This window comes from Rhinoderma darwinii, chromosome 3 (assembly GCF_050947455.1).
Source record: "Rhinoderma darwinii isolate aRhiDar2 chromosome 3, aRhiDar2.hap1, whole genome shotgun sequence".
NCBI lineage: Eukaryota > Metazoa > Chordata > Amphibia > Anura > Rhinodermatidae > Rhinoderma > Rhinoderma darwinii.
In genome coordinates, this window is record NC_134689.1 from 173,613,721 (window position 1) to 173,630,979 (window position 17,259).

Genomic DNA, 17,259 nt, shown 5'->3' on the forward strand with positions numbered 1-17,259 from the left:
ATAACAAGGACAGTAAAAAACAGCAATGACAACAGACACCAAAATAAGTTGGGATATATTTGTATGCATTTGCACAAATCCCAGTATAATATGAACAGCATTAAAGAAATGGGAAATTCTGCCCCAAAAAGTCTTTGAATAAGTGCTAAAGTAGTTATTACCCTGGGCTATTCTAATAAAAAAAAAATATGCAAAATGTGAACTAACGATGTAAAAATGATGAATATTTTATTAGTATAATTTAATGAAGGGTTTTAAAAGGATAATAGTTACATTCTTCATGAACTTAATGTTCACTAGGGTTTAGCAGTTGCTCATGAGTAGCTCACCTTAGCTTTTTTTATTGCAGTACAGCATATAGGAATAGAAGGACATACTCCTGGTATAAATATTACCAAATTATCATTTAAATACTCTAATGCTATAAGAAATATTAATTGAAACCTACAAGCATCATTTTTGTTTTTAAACAGACTTTAGATGATATTACGCTTTTTAGATAACCAAATGACTTGTAATGTAACTACAAAACTTAACTTTTATGAATAAAAATATCTGTATCTATAGTGTATAACGATAGTATATACAGAGACAATGATTCAAGTGCTGACAGAAAGACTTTGAAACACTCATGTTCCAGGTTTCTTGTAACCACAATGAAGTGAATCTTTAATAGAAGTCATCTACATTACATCAACATGTCTATAAAGCTATTCTGGACGACACGTGTCACCTTTGGTGCTTTGTATGCGGTCAGTACACATCATTGGATTGACAATATCACATTCCAGCATGAAAACTGTTGATAAATGGGTCTTCTGGCAACCAGTTTTACCTGAGCACAAAACCTCACTACAAATTATGACATTGACAGAGTAGATAAAATGTACATATAATTGAATTGCTCATCTGGTAACTGGAGGGGTGGGGTCAAATTACAGGTAGCATGTTTTTCTTCTAGGGAGTTATGTCACTTTTAACGCTGAGGTAAATTTAAAAGCTAATACTGCCAGAAGTTGACTGTACCTAAGAAATACTTACAAAAGAGAAACACTCTATGGTTTGTGTTATGTAAAGTTATGGTTATAAGGTCACGATCATGGCCCAAAAAAGCAGCAAGGCAAAACTCTTCTGCATGATGACTAATGACCGCTGATGAATTTTAAGGTTATGTTTACACGTAGCAGAAATGCTGGAGATTTTCCATCCAGATTTGCAGACAGAAGAGATTTTAAAAACTCTGCAACATGTCAATTTATGTTACGGATTTTCACAGTGCATTTCACTCTTTTCAATGAGAGGCGTGAAATCCGCAATGAATTCTGCAAACTATTCCACAGCAAAAACCCAATGGATTTGCGGCAATATCTGCAGGCAGATTTTCTGAGTTTTTTTTCCGTTATATTTGAACGTAGCCTAAGAATTTAAACATTTGCGTTCTTCGTATGTTGTGTACTGCTACTTTTGGTGTTATAATAAATATCTATTTTTCCTATTTGAATGGTGTTGGCGAAATCTTGCACTGTGTAATTTGTCTTCTCCCTCAGGAATCCCACTGCACTTGCAGCTTTTTGGGTAAAAGATGAGGTACAAATATCTACAGACGTCAGGAATCCTTTGAACATTTTATTAAATAAGGAGAGGAGGATTGTCGGGTTTCTGAACCTTCATTGGTACTGGTAAAGTAAATAAGAATATATTTATCATACTAAACATTACTGGACCATCTGGACCATCATAAAGTTTACATTTATTCTTAGGTACAGTGAGACGTTCCAAAGGAATTGTGACATACAAATGTCCCATTGCAGCAGTTATCTTAAATACTAAACTAGAGAAAATAGGATAGTATATTTCTCGTATGTCACGCCTATCAATTAGTAATATGGTGGTGGAATTTATTTTGTTCTTCTTTATAGTTTTATTGTTGTACAGTAGTTGAAAGAACACCAAAAACATCTATTGGGATGAAATGTATCCTGTCTATCAAGCCTTTTGAACAATTGAAATTCACAGTACACTATAAAATCCAAAACAAATACAATACTAAATAGAAATCACACTTACAATTTGCTTTATATAATTTTATTTTTTAAATAAAAATGTAAACAGTCCTCAGGGTAAAAAGATTAAGAGTATTTTGTGGCTGAAATTGGAATTTAAATAAAAAAAACTATATTCTGGAAAGGGGGAGGTTGTTTGACACCAGGAGGGCACATAATTACTTAAACTACTAGTTCTGCCTCAGGCTAATAAAGGATTGCAAGAAGTCATTAACAAGAAAATGATATTGACAAATGATATGTTTTGTGACTTTACACAGACACCATGCTGTGCTTAAATTCTACTTCTACCATTCCTTAGTAAATTAGCTAATTGTTTTTTTGTTTTGTTTTTTTGCCACAAGCTACATTGAAATTGAAATATCCTCATTTTCCTGTGTAATCTTGTATGAAGGATCACATGCCTACATGAATATTTTGGTCAACTGCAAGAAATGTCCTAAGTTCTCAAGAAACCTGTTTGTCTACAGTTGTGCAAAATATGTCTAAAATGAGGTGGACAATAAAAGTCAAAGTTTGTGATAATATTTTACAGTTCTTCAAAGTATTTTCCAAAGCAAAATAAAAAAATCAATACGCAGCGTGTGGATTAGATTTGTTCTATCTCATCCACTTTGCTGCTACTGCAATATGCTACGGATTTTCCGCAATGAATTCCGTCACAGAAAAACGTGTGAACTGACCCTAAACCCCGAAAATCCCCCCATCGGTACGTGGAAAAATTGTCTTGCATGAAACTGGTCCTTGGTTCAAAAAAATGTGGGGGACTACTGCCCTAGGGGGACTAACAAAATGTGTAAAAAAAAAAAAGAAAAAAAGAAGTTATTAGTAGTGAAAAATAATTATTCTAATTTAAGAAAAAAACCTTTTCCCATTTTCTTCTAAAGTACTGAAGAATAAAAAAAATAATTGGTGTTGCTATGTCTGTAAATGTCCCAATACATTATATGGTACTTTAAATGTTGATGTTGATATTCATTTTCACAGCCTAATTCTAATAAAGTTAGCAAAAAAAACCTGTCGGATCTAAATGCTAACTATACTCCTAAATTTCCATGTTTTTTTTTTTTTTGAAAAGTAGTTTTTCTTTTTCACGAACTAATTCCGATAACTTCTGCAAAAACCCTGTGGGGTAAAAATGCTAACTATACCCCTAAATTGCTAGAGGGGTGTAGCTTCCCAAATGGGGTCACTTTTGGGGGGTCTCCACTGTTTTGGTCCCTCCAGGGCATTACAAACACGAAATGACACAGATAACCATTCAAGCAAAATCAGCGCTCCAAAATCCAAATGACGCTCCTTCCATTCTGAGCAATGTCGTGGGTCCATACAGCAGTTTATTGCCACAAATGGGGTTTTGCCGTAATCGGGAGAAATTGCTTTACAAATGCTGTAGTGCTTTTCCTCCTTAATTTTGTGTAAAAAGTTTAAAATTCTAAGTTTTTTCAGAAAAAAAGTAGATTTTCCTTTTTACGGCCTAATTCCTCTAAATTCTGTAAAAAATACTGTGGGGTCAAAATGCTAGCTATACTCCTAGAAAAACGCCTTGAGGGGTATAGTTTCCAAAATGGGGTAAATTTCAAGACCTCTTCAAACCTGACATGGTGTCTAAAATATATTCTAAAAAAGAGGAGGCCACAAAATCTACTAGGTGCTTCTTTGTTCCGAGTCCGGTGCTTCAGTCCATTAGGACACTGGGGCCACATGTGGCTTATTTCTAAGAACTGTAGAATCTGGGCAATAAATATTTGGTTGTGTTTCTCTGGTAAAACCTTCTCTGTTAATGAAAAAAATTTATTACAAATTAAATTCGGCAAAAAAAATGAAATTTTTAAATTTCACCTCTACATTGCTTTATTTCCTGTAAAACTCCTAAAGGGTTAAGAAACTTTCTGAATGCTGTTTTTAATACTTTGAGGGGTGCAGTTTTTAAAATGGGGTGATTTATGAGGACTTTCTAATATATAAGTCCCTCATAGTCACTTCAGAACTGCACTGGTCCCTGAAAAAAATAGCTTTTTGAAATTTTCTTGAATATGTGAGAAATTGCTGCAAAAGTTCTAAGCCTTGTAACGTCCTAGAAAAATAAAAGAACGTTCAAAAAATGATGCAAACATAAGTTAGACATATGGGAAATGTTAACTAGTCACTATTTTGTTTGGTATTACTTTCTGTTTTACAAGCAGATAAATTTAGATTTAAATTTTTGGGGTGTTTTTGACAAATAAATATTGAATTGATTGACCAAATTTTTTCACTAACATAAGGTACTATAGTCACGAGAAAACAATCTCAGAATCGCTTGGATAGGTAAAAGCATTCCAAAGTTATTAACATATAAAGTAACACATGTCAGATTTGAAAAAATTGGCTGCGTCCACAAGGCCAAAACAGGCTGCGTCCTAAAGGGGTTAAAGACCATCTGTCCTTAGATGATAAATCTGTTATTGTCCAAAAGGGCTCTCTACTCCTCCAAGGGAAATAACTCACTTTTGGGTCTAGGATGTCTAGTTTTCAGCTGTTACAATATTTATAACAGCCTCATTGGGCTGTTCTCAAGGCTCAATATATTCTATGTTGAAACTGATCATTCAGAAATGAAGCAGAGAGCAACTTGTCATTAACATTGGTGAAATGGCTAACTGAGATTCTCACTGGACGAGAACAGGGCGTTATGCCCTTACTGATCAATTCAATGAGCAGATTGGTGCACCGCCCCCCACCCCAGAATTGTGATTTGGAAAGGTGTATTGTGGGTGTATTTAGCTTTGCTTTAACCCTTTATAGACATCGATATTTATATTTAAATTGTATCTACCTGCACATAAATGAAAGGATCACTCTCTGCAAAACAAAGCGTTAAACGTTGCTTTGCCCAAAATTGGTAAAATCCCAAACTAGAGTGCTATTGAATAAACCATAAACTATGTAAAACAATACTGTGACATTGCTCTGCGCTAGGTATTATTTTGCATACTATATAGAAAACTAAATTTTAGGGGGAAAAAAAGCATCTTTGTGATAAATGATTTGGATTTTTTTTCTCCCACATGAGACACAAAGCAAAATAATGATTTTCTCATTTTTAACTGTATATCATTTTCTCATTCAGAGTCTGTTTTACCCACACAGCTCATAACTTCCATCAATAATTTTCATTCTCAACTCATAAAAGAAATTATCAACTCTAGGAAGTATAGATTTCTCCTGGGCAAATGTATCTACCAGAACCTTGGCCTTTTAATCTGTCAATCTTCACAGCCTATAGCCATTAAAGTATTACATGTGTTCCTTCTAGCTTAAAAACAAGTCTGTGCATAACAAACTTTGGAATGAAACTGAATTCTGTCTTAATAAAGCATCTGTCACATCAACACATGTATATTCTTCCCTGGCTATTACGGCACTCCAATATCCATTTTACTTTAGTTGGAAAAATTAAAACATGACTTCAAGAAAGGTTTTTTCACCTCCCATGGTCCCCATAGAAACTAGAGGAAACCTTATTTTCAGCAAGGATACTAACATTAAATGTATTTACAGTCCTCCAAGTATAAATTCAAATTAGTAGAGAGGTAATTATGTAATGAATTAATGTATTAGACATATCCAGGAGTGTATGCAGAAATCATAGGGCCCCACAGTAAAACTTAGTATGGGCCGCACCGCCAACTGAGAGTTCCTACAAATGTGAAGCTCTTAATCATCATGCACTCTGTGAGTGATGTGCCAGTATCTCTTCCGTGTGCAGCATGCAAAAGATTCAACAGGATGGCACGCCCTGTTGATGAATCTGGCTGAGTCAAAAACCGTCAGGTTGATTATGGTATTGTTTTTTCACACTTTTCTATAAACTGTTTTTATTGTTTTTCAAACAAAGTTACATAAACAATATTGAATACTTTTCATAATCACAGAGATGCATAAAATAAGTTTACCTAAAAATGACAAACAAATGATAGAATATTTTGTATGCCAAATAAACAAAGTATAAAAAATCTCCAGAAGATAAACATCAATTGCAACCATACTGTAATACTACAGTAAATGTGTATACAAGAAAATCTGGTTATTTCAAAATACAATACAAGTACGCCATCTCTAAGAAATTAGACATTTTATGGAAAAGTGAATTCAATTCAATTTTAATACTATTAAAACCAGAGGGTGAACATAGAAACACATATGTAGGGGGATAGGGTGAGGGTGAAGAACCGATAGACAGAGGGGGGGGGGATTATGTACCCAAAAATGAGAAAAGATTGTGAGTGTTGTCCTGGCAGATTTTAAAGTATATTGATCAAGTAGGAGAAAATCCTCTATAAACACTCCAGTCACTCCAAATGGACTTAAATTTAATATGATTTTTATTCTCCCAGTGTGCAAGTTCCTCAAGACGACAGATGCTATCAACCTTCAACTTCCATTCAGAAAGTGAGGGGGGATGGGATGTTTTTCAAAATTTTGACAACTAGTCGTGCAGCGGATAATAAATGTCTGGCCAATCTAAGATTTCCCACCCTTTTATCCTGGGGAAATAAATGTAAAAGGATGATTTCTTTATGAAACTGAAGTTTAGTTTTACAGACATCGTTAACTATACTCATTATTTCTTTCCAGAATGGAGTGATAATAGAGCAGGGCCACCACATATGAATATAAGTACCCTTATAACTTCCACATTTCCAACATGTAGCCGGGTAGGTGGGATCAATTCGATTAATTTTCTCAGGAGTCATATACCATCTGGTAAGGACTTTAAAAGCAGTCTCTTGTATTCTAAAACACCTTGAATCCAACTTAGGAGCCAAGAACAACGCATCAATTTGTATATCTGTATACTCCATGTCAAGGTCAGTCTCCAAGCCTTTACATATGGCAGAAGTCTGGAATCTACATAGATAACAAATGCTTATATGTAGAGGAAATAATTTTAGTAGGAGGATGTTGGGCTAAAATTAAAGACTCAAACCAAGTAGGTGACCTATTGACGTCAGGACGTTTGATGATGGCGCCCAGCCGAGATCTAATTCTATTATAGAGTAGAAAACTCAAATTAGGTAAGTCTAGGAGGTTACACATTTCCCACAGTTCCAGACTCTAATAACATAGTGTAAGATTTCTTAAATTGCAAAATTGATATCGGCACCTTCGCCATCACCCAAGATAGACGATGTAATAGGTAAATCCTGAATTTGAAGGGTTGGCGAATGGAAGGTGGAGAGAGGACATGAGAGATTTAACTAATTATTTAGAATACCCGGGAGAGATAGGCCAGAACAATTTAAAACTAAGTATCTAAGCGGTAGTGGGGAAATGGATTCCTCTCTCTGAATCCACAACTTTTAATATGGGTTTCTCATCCAATCTAAAACTCTACTCAACTGAACCGCTTTATAATACAGAGAAGGGTCCGATAAACCTATACCACCCCTACAATCAGTTCTTGAGAGGGTCCTAAAGGCAATCCTGGGTTTTTTGGATCTCCATATAAAAGAAGAGAATATTCTCTTAACAGAGATAAAAAATGAATTTGGAGTGTTGATAGGCAGAGTCTGGAATAGATACATAATTTTTGGCAAAATAATACATTTAAGCAGATTCTTCCTCCCTATAAATGAGGTGAATGGTATATTCCACCATTCAATAATCTTTGGTATATCGTGTAATAAAGGAACATAGTTAAATTTATATAAAGCTGAGTGATCTGCAGAGATGTTTATCTCAAGGTAACGTATCGTGTCTCGAGACCAGTCGTAAGGGGAGCCTACAAGCAGAGTTGCTTTCTCTGAAGGAGAGAGGGAAATGTCCAAAACCTGAGATTTAGATTTGTTTATTTTAAAGTTCGAGATAGTGCCAAACTCGTCAAATAGTGACTTCAAATAAGGCTATGCTCGAGTTGGATTAGTGATTGTTAACAGAATATCATCTGCAAATGCAGCTATTTTGTGATGTTGAGCCCCACATAAAATCCCTTTAACCTGATCAGATTGGCGGATTTTTTGTAATGAAGTTTCTATAGTGAGTACAAAGAGAAGTGGAGATAGGGGACAGCCCTGTCTGATACCATTTGCAATATTCAGTGGTCTTGAGAAAGAGCTATTTACAGCAATTCTAGCAGCGGGTTTATGATACATTGCGAAAATCACGTTAACAAATTGTATAGGGAGGTTCTATTTAAATAATTCAGATTTCATGAAAGGCCATGAAATTCTATCAAAAGCCTTTTCGGCATCAGTGCCAAGGAGGATCGCATTAAGTTTGTTCTATTGAGCATACTGTATGAGGTTCAGCACCTTATAGGTATTATCCTTTCCCTCCCTCTTAGGGACAAATCCTACCTGATGAGGATGAATAAGCGTGTTAAGTAAGGGTAGAGCTAATATTTTGGCGAACAATTTTAAATCAGAGTTGAGCAGTGATATAGGTCTATAATTATTGTATAGAGTGGAATCTTTACCGTCTTTGTGTATGACCGAGATATGTGCTTGTAGAGTTTGAGGGGCAAATGGAGTACCATGCAGGTCTGTGTTGAATTACCAGGAAAGATAAGGGAGCAAGGTATCTTTAAAAGTAAGGTAGTAATATGGACTAAATCCATCTGGGCCAGGACTTTTGTTCTTTGGCATACTTTTTAAAGTGGCAAGTATTTCGGCATAGGTAATTGGGCTACATAATTTCTCCGTTTGTGTATCTGAAATAGTCTGTAAGGAGATTGAATCAAGAAAGTAGACTGTTAGCGACTGTTTAAGTCTTGTCATGTCTGAATTCTCTGAAATATTGAGATTATATAAGGCCTGGTAAAAGCTATGGAACTCCTCTGCTATAGTCTCAGTAGTGTGACATGTCGAACCATTCAGAGTGGTAAGTTTGCTAATAAAGTTTTTAACTTTTCGTTTCTTAATCTGGAATATCATAAATTTAGTAGGCCTATCACCATGAGCGTAATGTCTGAACTGTGAAGACAAATAAACTTTAGCTGATTGTAAATTAAGCATATTTTTAATCTCAGAACTTAATGAAGAAAGTTCCTCTAAATGTTGAGTGTCAGATTCCATTTTATAGTAGATTCTAATGACTCAATAAAAGGTTAGTCAGTTTATGGTCCCTCTCCTTTTTTACAAAAGAGCTCAAAGCTATAAGCTCTCCTCTAATGAAGGCCTTATGGGTTTCCCACAAAATTGTTACGTCAACATACTTTGGATCATTAAATGAAAAAAATTCGACTAGTTTCTTGTCCAATTTTTTAACATGTTCTAAATTTTTAAGTAATAATTCATTCAATCAATCGCCAGTTGAATTCCCTCCTTGGAATGCTGGATAGGTTTAAAGAGAACCCAATCTGCGAGTGATCAGAAAATATATGCGACTCGATAAAGGGTTGTACACAATATTGCAAGAAGACCCGGGAAATAAACACATAATCCAGTCTCTGGAAGGAGTCGTGAGGGTCAGAGCGATGAGTATAGTCTCTCACTCATGGATTAAGGGCAAAGCCACACGTGGCGGAATTCCTCTTGAATTCCGCAGCGGACACTCCGCAGCGTTAATCCGCAGCGGAGCCGTTTGTCCATTGACTTCCACTTTTGTTTAGCAGTGTTCGCTTAGACGATGCGTAAAATTCCGCTGCGGAGTATAGGCTGCGGAGCGGAATTTGGTGTCCGCAGCATGCTAGGGCTATTGCGGAGTTGTGGCGGACTGGTTGCGGACTCATGGCGGAATTTCTCCATTGACTTCAATGGAGATTCTAAATTCCGCAATGAAGTCCGCAGCTGTCATGAAAATGTTATATGTGCTGTGGATGCGTCTTGCTTTTTTGACATGACATTTCTTCATTCTGGCTGGACCTATGTATTTCTAGGTCTACAGCCAGACTGAGGAAGTCAATGGGGCTCCCGTAATTACGGGAGCGTTGCTAGGAGACGTCAGTAAATAGTCACTGTCCAGGGTGCTGAAAGAGTTAAGCGATCGGCAGTAACTGTTTCTGCACCCTGGACAGTGACTACCGATCCCAATATACAGCAACCTGTCAAAAAAATAGAAGTTCATACTTACCGAGAACTCCCTGCTTCTGTCTCCAGTCCGGCTTCCCAGGATGACGTTTCAGTCTAAGTGACGGCTGCAGCCAATCACAGGCTGCAGTGGTCACATGGACTGACGCGTCATCCAGGGAGGTCGGCTGGATGCCGAAAGAGGGACGCGTCACCAAGACAACGGCCGGTAAGTATGAAATTCGTTTACTTTCACTAGGGAAAGTGCTGTCCCTTCTCTCTATCCTGCACTGATAGAGAGAAGGGAAGCACTTTTCCCGCAGTCCGCAGGAGCTAGTCCGCATCAACTTACTGCACATTTTGGGCAGATCCGCCGCAGAATCTGCAACGCAGAGTCTGTGCGGCATTGATGCGGACAGTTGCGGAGGAAATCCGCCACGTGTGGCCATGCCCTAGAAAGTTCTCCAAATGTCAACCAGACCTGCATCATTTAGCCCTCTCCTCAGATCATTCAAGGCTTTGCCAGAAAGTGCGAATTTACCTGTAGAGGAATCTAATAGCGGGACCATAGCAACATTAAAATCACCTCCTAAGATTTCGATCCGTTCTGCAAAACTGTTACATTTAGAAACAAGTGTTGTTAACCATCTTGTTTGATGCATATTAGGAGCATATACATTACCAATCGTGACCTTTTGTGTGCCCAGTATACATTTAACCTCTTCCCGCGCTGCTCCGCAATAGTACGTCCTGCAGAAGGGTTAGTTCCTGCATCAGGACGTACAGTTGCGGAGTAGATCCCGGCGCACACTGTCCTAACGGACAGTGTCCGGGAACCGTGAGGTCAGCTGTCCCGACGTCGCCGCTGATTTCGGCAATTAACCCCATAAATACGGCGACAATGCGTTCGCCACATTTGAGGGGTTTGAAGCACAGCAGCAGCCCCCACAAAGTGATGCCGATGCTTGTCGTGGCAATAGGAGGTCAGACAATGAGGCTTCCTGTCAGTGTGACTGTCACGTCACAACTACGTAGGTAGTGTAATATACTCCAGCAACGATCAAAGCTGCAAGTCTAAGTGTCCCCTTGTGGGACAAGTGAAAAAAGTAACAAAAAGTAATAATTTTTTTTTTAAAAAGTGTAAGAATAAAAGTTATATAAACAACACTGCATTTTTTTCCTAAAATAACTCTTTCATTATAGGAAAAAAATGAACACGTTAAAAAAAGTACACATATTTGGTATCGCCGCATTCGTAACAACCCCAAATATAACACTGTAGTGTTTTTTTTTTCTCGCACAATGAACACCCCAAAATAAATCAATAAAAAAACTACTCCAGGATCGCTATTTTTTGGTCACCACCCTCCAAAAATAGAGAATAAAAAGTGATCAAAAAGTCGCATGTACCCGAAAATAGTACCGATAAAAACTACAATCCGTCCTGCAAAAAACAAGCCCTTACACAGCTTTTTTGACTGAAAAATAAAAAAGTTACGGCTCTTAGAATATGGTGACACAGAAAAGAAAATATTTTATAAAAAGGTGATTTTATTGAGCAAACGCTGCAAACCCATATATATATGGTATCGCCGTAATCGTACCGACCCGCAGAATAAAGTAAAATTGTCATTTATAGTGCACGGTGAACACCGCAAAAAATAAACTAAAAAACATTGTCAGAATTGCTTGTTTTTGGTCACTTGGTTTGCAAAAAAATGTAATAAAAAGTGATCAAAAAAAATCGCACCAAAATGATACCAATGAAAACTACAGATTGTCGCGCAACAAATAAGCCCTCACACGGCTCCAGTGGCGAAAAAATAAAGAAGTTCTGGCTCTCAGAATATGGCGATGCAAAATGTGCAGTGTTTTCGAAAAGCGGTTAACATCCGACACCATTTATCAGTGCGACACCGGCCACACATCTATGAATTATTATTTATTTACAGTATTATTATACCCTCTTATTATGCCCTGATGTTCTCCGTGCAGATTACATTTGCCCCCACATTATAAACTGAAATACCAGCAAAACCCAAAACAGAAAAACTACCAAGCAATATCTGCGCTCCAAAAGCAAAATGGCATCCCTCCCAGGACGGGCAGTTGGCAGTTTGTGCCCACATATATGGCATCGCCAAACCCAGGAGAACCCGTTTAACGTTTTATGAGGTATTTGTCTTCAGTGGCACAAACTGGGCACAACATATTATGCACTAAAATGGCATATCAGTGGAAAATTGCAATATTCACACAATATTCACACCATCCGCTGTTCATTAACCCCTTTGCACACTATGACTTAATAGCACGTCATGGTGCGGGGGTTGATGTATGGAGCGGGCTCACATGCTGTGTATTACAGCTGACATGCAGGACTAACAAACAGGAACAGCGATCGTGCGGTTACAGAAGCCTGTAAAAATAACAATATACTGCAATACATTAGTATTGCAGTATATTGTACCCGCGATCCAATGATCGCTGGTTCAAGTCCCCTAAGGGGACTAATAAAATGTGTAGAAGAATTAAAGTTATTAGTAGTGAGAAAGAAAAATGTTTAAAGTTAAAAAAAAAAAAACCTTTCCCATTTTTCTTCTAAAGTAATGTAAAAAAATAAACAAAATTGGCATCACTACATCCGTAAAAGGCTGAACTATTACAATATACCATTATTTAACTTGCACGGTGAACACCGTAAAAAACGTAAATAATTTAAACCACCAAAATCTCTGTAGTTTTCGTTTTTACCGCACGGCGAAAGCTGTAAAAACTAAAACCCCAAAAAATGAAATCAGATTTTTTTTCTATATTTTCCTATTTTTTTTCAGTTTCCCTGTACTTTTTATGGCACCTTTAATGGTGTCACTAGAAACTACAACTCCTCCCGCAAGAAATAAGCCCTCACATCACTGTACTGACGGAAAAAGAAAAAAGTTATGGCCTTTGGAAGGCAGGGAGTGAAAAACGATACCTAATTTATAGCACTTTTTTATGTTTTACTACTTTTTGCACAATAAAACTACTTTTGTAAAAAGAATGTATTTTTTCTGTCGCCAAGTTGTGAGAACCATAACTTTTACATTTTTTTGTCGACGGAGCAATTTGAGGGCTTGTTTGTTGCGAGACGAGATATAGTTTTTATAGGTACAATTTTTGGATACGTGTGACTTTTTGATCACTTTTTATTCCAATATTTGTAGGGCAAAGTGACCAAAAAACGGAAACTCTGGTATTGTTTTTTACATTTTTTTATACACTGTTCACTGCGTGCAATAAATAATATAATATTTTGATACCTCAGGTCGTTACGGTCGCGGCAATACCAAATATGTATGGTTTATTATATTTTTTCAATAAAGGAGTTGATAAGGGAAAAATGGGGATTGTGTTTTATTTTATTACTTGAAACTATTATTGTTTTCAAACTTTTATTTTTTTCACTTTTTTTGTACACTTTTTTATACTTTTTTTACACTTTTTTTCAAGTCCCACTAGGGGACTTGAAGTTCCAACTGTCTGATGTTTTTTTTCTAATACATTGCACTATCTACGTAGTGCAATGTATTAGATCTGTCAGTTATTCACTGACAGCAAGCCGATTAGGCTTCGCCTCTCCTGTTGCCATAGTAGCAGTCGCCAGTCCTGATTGCCTGTCAGGGCTGGCAATCTGCTAGAAATCGCTACGATGCAGTAATCGCTTTCGATTGCTGCATTGAAGGGGTTAATGGCAGGGATCGGAGCTAGCTCCGGTTCCTGCTGTTACAGGTGGATGTCAGCTGTAACATACAGCTGACTTCCACCGCTGATGACGCCGGATCAGCTCCTGAGCCGGCGTCATCTTGCCGGCGGCTACGGAAGCCGATCAGGCTCCGCCCCCGTGCGGATCTTGACCGGCTTTGGTGCTAGGCAGACCGGGAGGCCAGTATTAGGCCTCCGGTTGCAATTGCAGCCATCGGAACCCCGGCAATTTCATTGCTGGGGTTCCGATGAGCTGCAAACACCTTAAGTGCAGCGATCGCGTTTGAGCGCTGCACTTAAGGGGTTAATGGCGGGGATCGAAGCTAATTTTGGTCCCCGCCATTACAGCCGGATGTCATCTGTCAGATACAGCTGAGATCCGGAGATGATGGCACCGGCTCAGCTTCTGAGCCGGTGCCAAACATTTGGCGTATGGATATGGCAATTTGCGGTAAGTCATGGCTTTCCATGGCGTACCCATACGGCAAATGTCGGGAAGGGGTTAAGATAAGCTAATATTTGACCCCTGTTGGCAGGGGAGTTCATACATCTCACATTATAGAATGAGACCTTAATGGATGCCATGACTAAAAGTTATTTGTGAAGCGACCAGTCTAATAACTCTGGAGTAAAGGCTCCAGGTAGATTTTTGGGTACCAGGTGTGAGGGAGGGTAATTTAACTTTAGGAAGAGGAGCAAAAAGTAGTAAACAAAGAACTACAGGCTGGAGAATATCAAATATGCCCCTGAGGTATCTAAACATAGAGTAAGATATCTGTGTCATAGTGGAAGACATAAGTCATATGACTCCTGTATCCAATATATACTATGCCTATTCAGGCCATACTAATTCAGAGAACAAAAAAAAAAAATGAACAGTTGCTAATAATAATACATCGGAAAAAAAAATAGGTTAAGCAGTCTACTAGGTAAACCAAAGGATATGTATGAAGTATATACATTTCACGTGGTTTCAGCATTCAAACGCTTTGGCGTGAGTTTTCCTGATCGCTTCTTGAATTTATTAGGGTTCTCAGACATCACCATAGACCATGGAGTAGGTGGAGATATCGTCGGCAGAGAGGACATGTCCTGCACCGTGGACCAATCCTGAATTTGCAGATGTGGAAGCTCTAACTGTGTCAGTATACCTGTGTAGAGATGTTCAGATAGCACTAGTTTTTCTCAGGTGCTCAGAATAGGGTCCCAACCCAGTTGAAGGAATGGAAAGAATTGTATTCGGCACACTCATAGAAAGGTAAAGTGAATTTTATTTTTTTATTTTTTTATCGTGATGTCAGTGGCTATATGTGCAATGTTTCGGTCATACTAGCGCCAATAAAAGCGGCAAGCCACCATTATTTACGGAGCGCCAGCTTCGTGAAAACAGTCCCCAGTATGGCTCAGTGCCCGATAAAGGTCTAACGATCGAAACGTTGCACATATAGCCACTGGCATCACGATAAAAAAATAAAAATAAATACATAAAATTCCCTTTACCTTTCTATGAGTGTGCCGAATACAATTCTTTCCATGTGTCCGTATACCGTCAAGATCAGTGTCATGGCAGATTACATGTCTCTTTCCTGTGACCGTTGTTGCCAATCCAAAAGGAAAAAGCCAGCGATACAAAATTTTCCTGGAACGTAGAGCATCTGTAAGTGGTTTCAGTATGCAACGTTTATTTAGGGTAATAGGTGCAAGATCTTGGAAGATAGTGACAGTCTGATTCTCCCAGCAAATAGATCCTTTATCTCTTGCTTTACGCAAAATATCATCCTTGGTTTTGTAATACAGAATACGGCAGATAACATCCCTGGGTGGCTCGGTAGGTTTGGGGCGGGCTTTTAGCGATCTCTGCGTTGTTTCTATATTGATCGGCTCTGTATAGGACTCCCCAAGTAACTCTAGGGCAATTTGTTTAGCAGTAGAAGGGAGGGATTCTGGCAATATCTCTTCTGAGATGCCCCGCATACGTAAACTGTTACGGTGTCCCCTATTATCCTGATCCTCCACATAATCAAAGAGCAAGTTTAAGTATTTCTAACATGTCTTGAACTTCTCTGCAGTCAACGTTGCATGTTCACATATAGATGCTTGTATGGATTCTAGTGCCTCCACTCTATTTCCAATACGTTTAATCTCTTGTTTGATATCCTGGAGGTCCCGTGCTAAAGGGTCCAAGGCTTTGTGGAGGGCTTGCTGCAAGAATGAACAAGAGATAGGCAAAATAGCGCTGTCTTCAGTAGTATCACTATTCTCCCCCTCAGAGTCTTCTCTTACCCTCAATAGGGCAGATTTAGCTAAGTTAGATATGCTCATCGCTCCTGCTACTGGTAAGCTTTTCTTCATAAATTTATCAATTTCGCCCTTAGTGACTTGTGACTTAGAGTTAGAGCTGTTGTCCCTAGGGGTGCTACCACCATACTTAAAGAGGCTCTGTCACCACATTATAAGCGGCCTATATGGTAAACGATGTGATTGGCGCTGTAATGTAGATTACAGCAGTGTTTTTTATTTAGAAAAACAATCATTTTTGACAGAGTCATAACCTATTTTAGCTTTATGCTAATGAGTTTCTTAATAAACAACTGGGCGTGTTTTACTTTTTGACCAAGTGGGCATTGTGGAGAGAAGTGTATGACGCTGACCAATCAGCGATCAATCAGCGTCATACACTTCTCTCCATTCATTTACACTGCACATAGTGATATAGCTATATCCAGTGGCGTAATTACCACCGTAACGGCTGCTACGGGGCCCGCGGCATGAGGGGGCCTGTGTCGCCCGCCGGCACGGGCCCCCACCATGGCCGGAGGCTCCGCTAGCAGCCGCTATGGCTGCTACAGCGGGACGCCACTGAACACTACGGCAGAGCAGGGAGGTATCTCCCCGCTCTGCCATTAAACAAAATACATGTATTCTCTATCCACAGGATAGGGGATACATGTGTGATCGCTAGCATTGATAGGGAGAATGTGGGACCGAAAGTCCCCTGAAGTTCTCCATCACAAACCTCGGACTTCCAGGGTCTGTGTCGGCAGCTCCGTAAAAAATGAATGAAGCGCCGGTCGCGCTTGTGCGCATGCGTGACCAGCGCTCCTTTCATTTTTATTGAGCTGCGCAGACGCCGGAAGTCAGAGGTTAGTCATGGAGAACTTCAGGGGACTTTCAGTCCCCTGTTCTCCCTATCGCTGCCAGCGATCACACATGTATCCCCTATCCTGTGGATAAGGGATATATGTCTTTTGTAGGACACACTGTAGGTCGCATTATTTTGGGGGGTTGGGGTCGCTGTACACTACATTACATTCTCCCCGTTTCTGCAAGCCGTTTTGGCAAGCCACTTTTCCTCCCCCACCTTATCACTACATGTAATTTCTGTAGCCGCCGCATCGGTGCTGCATCAGCACCCGGCGAACAACATACAAAATATATAAAAAAATAAACTCACCTAAGAC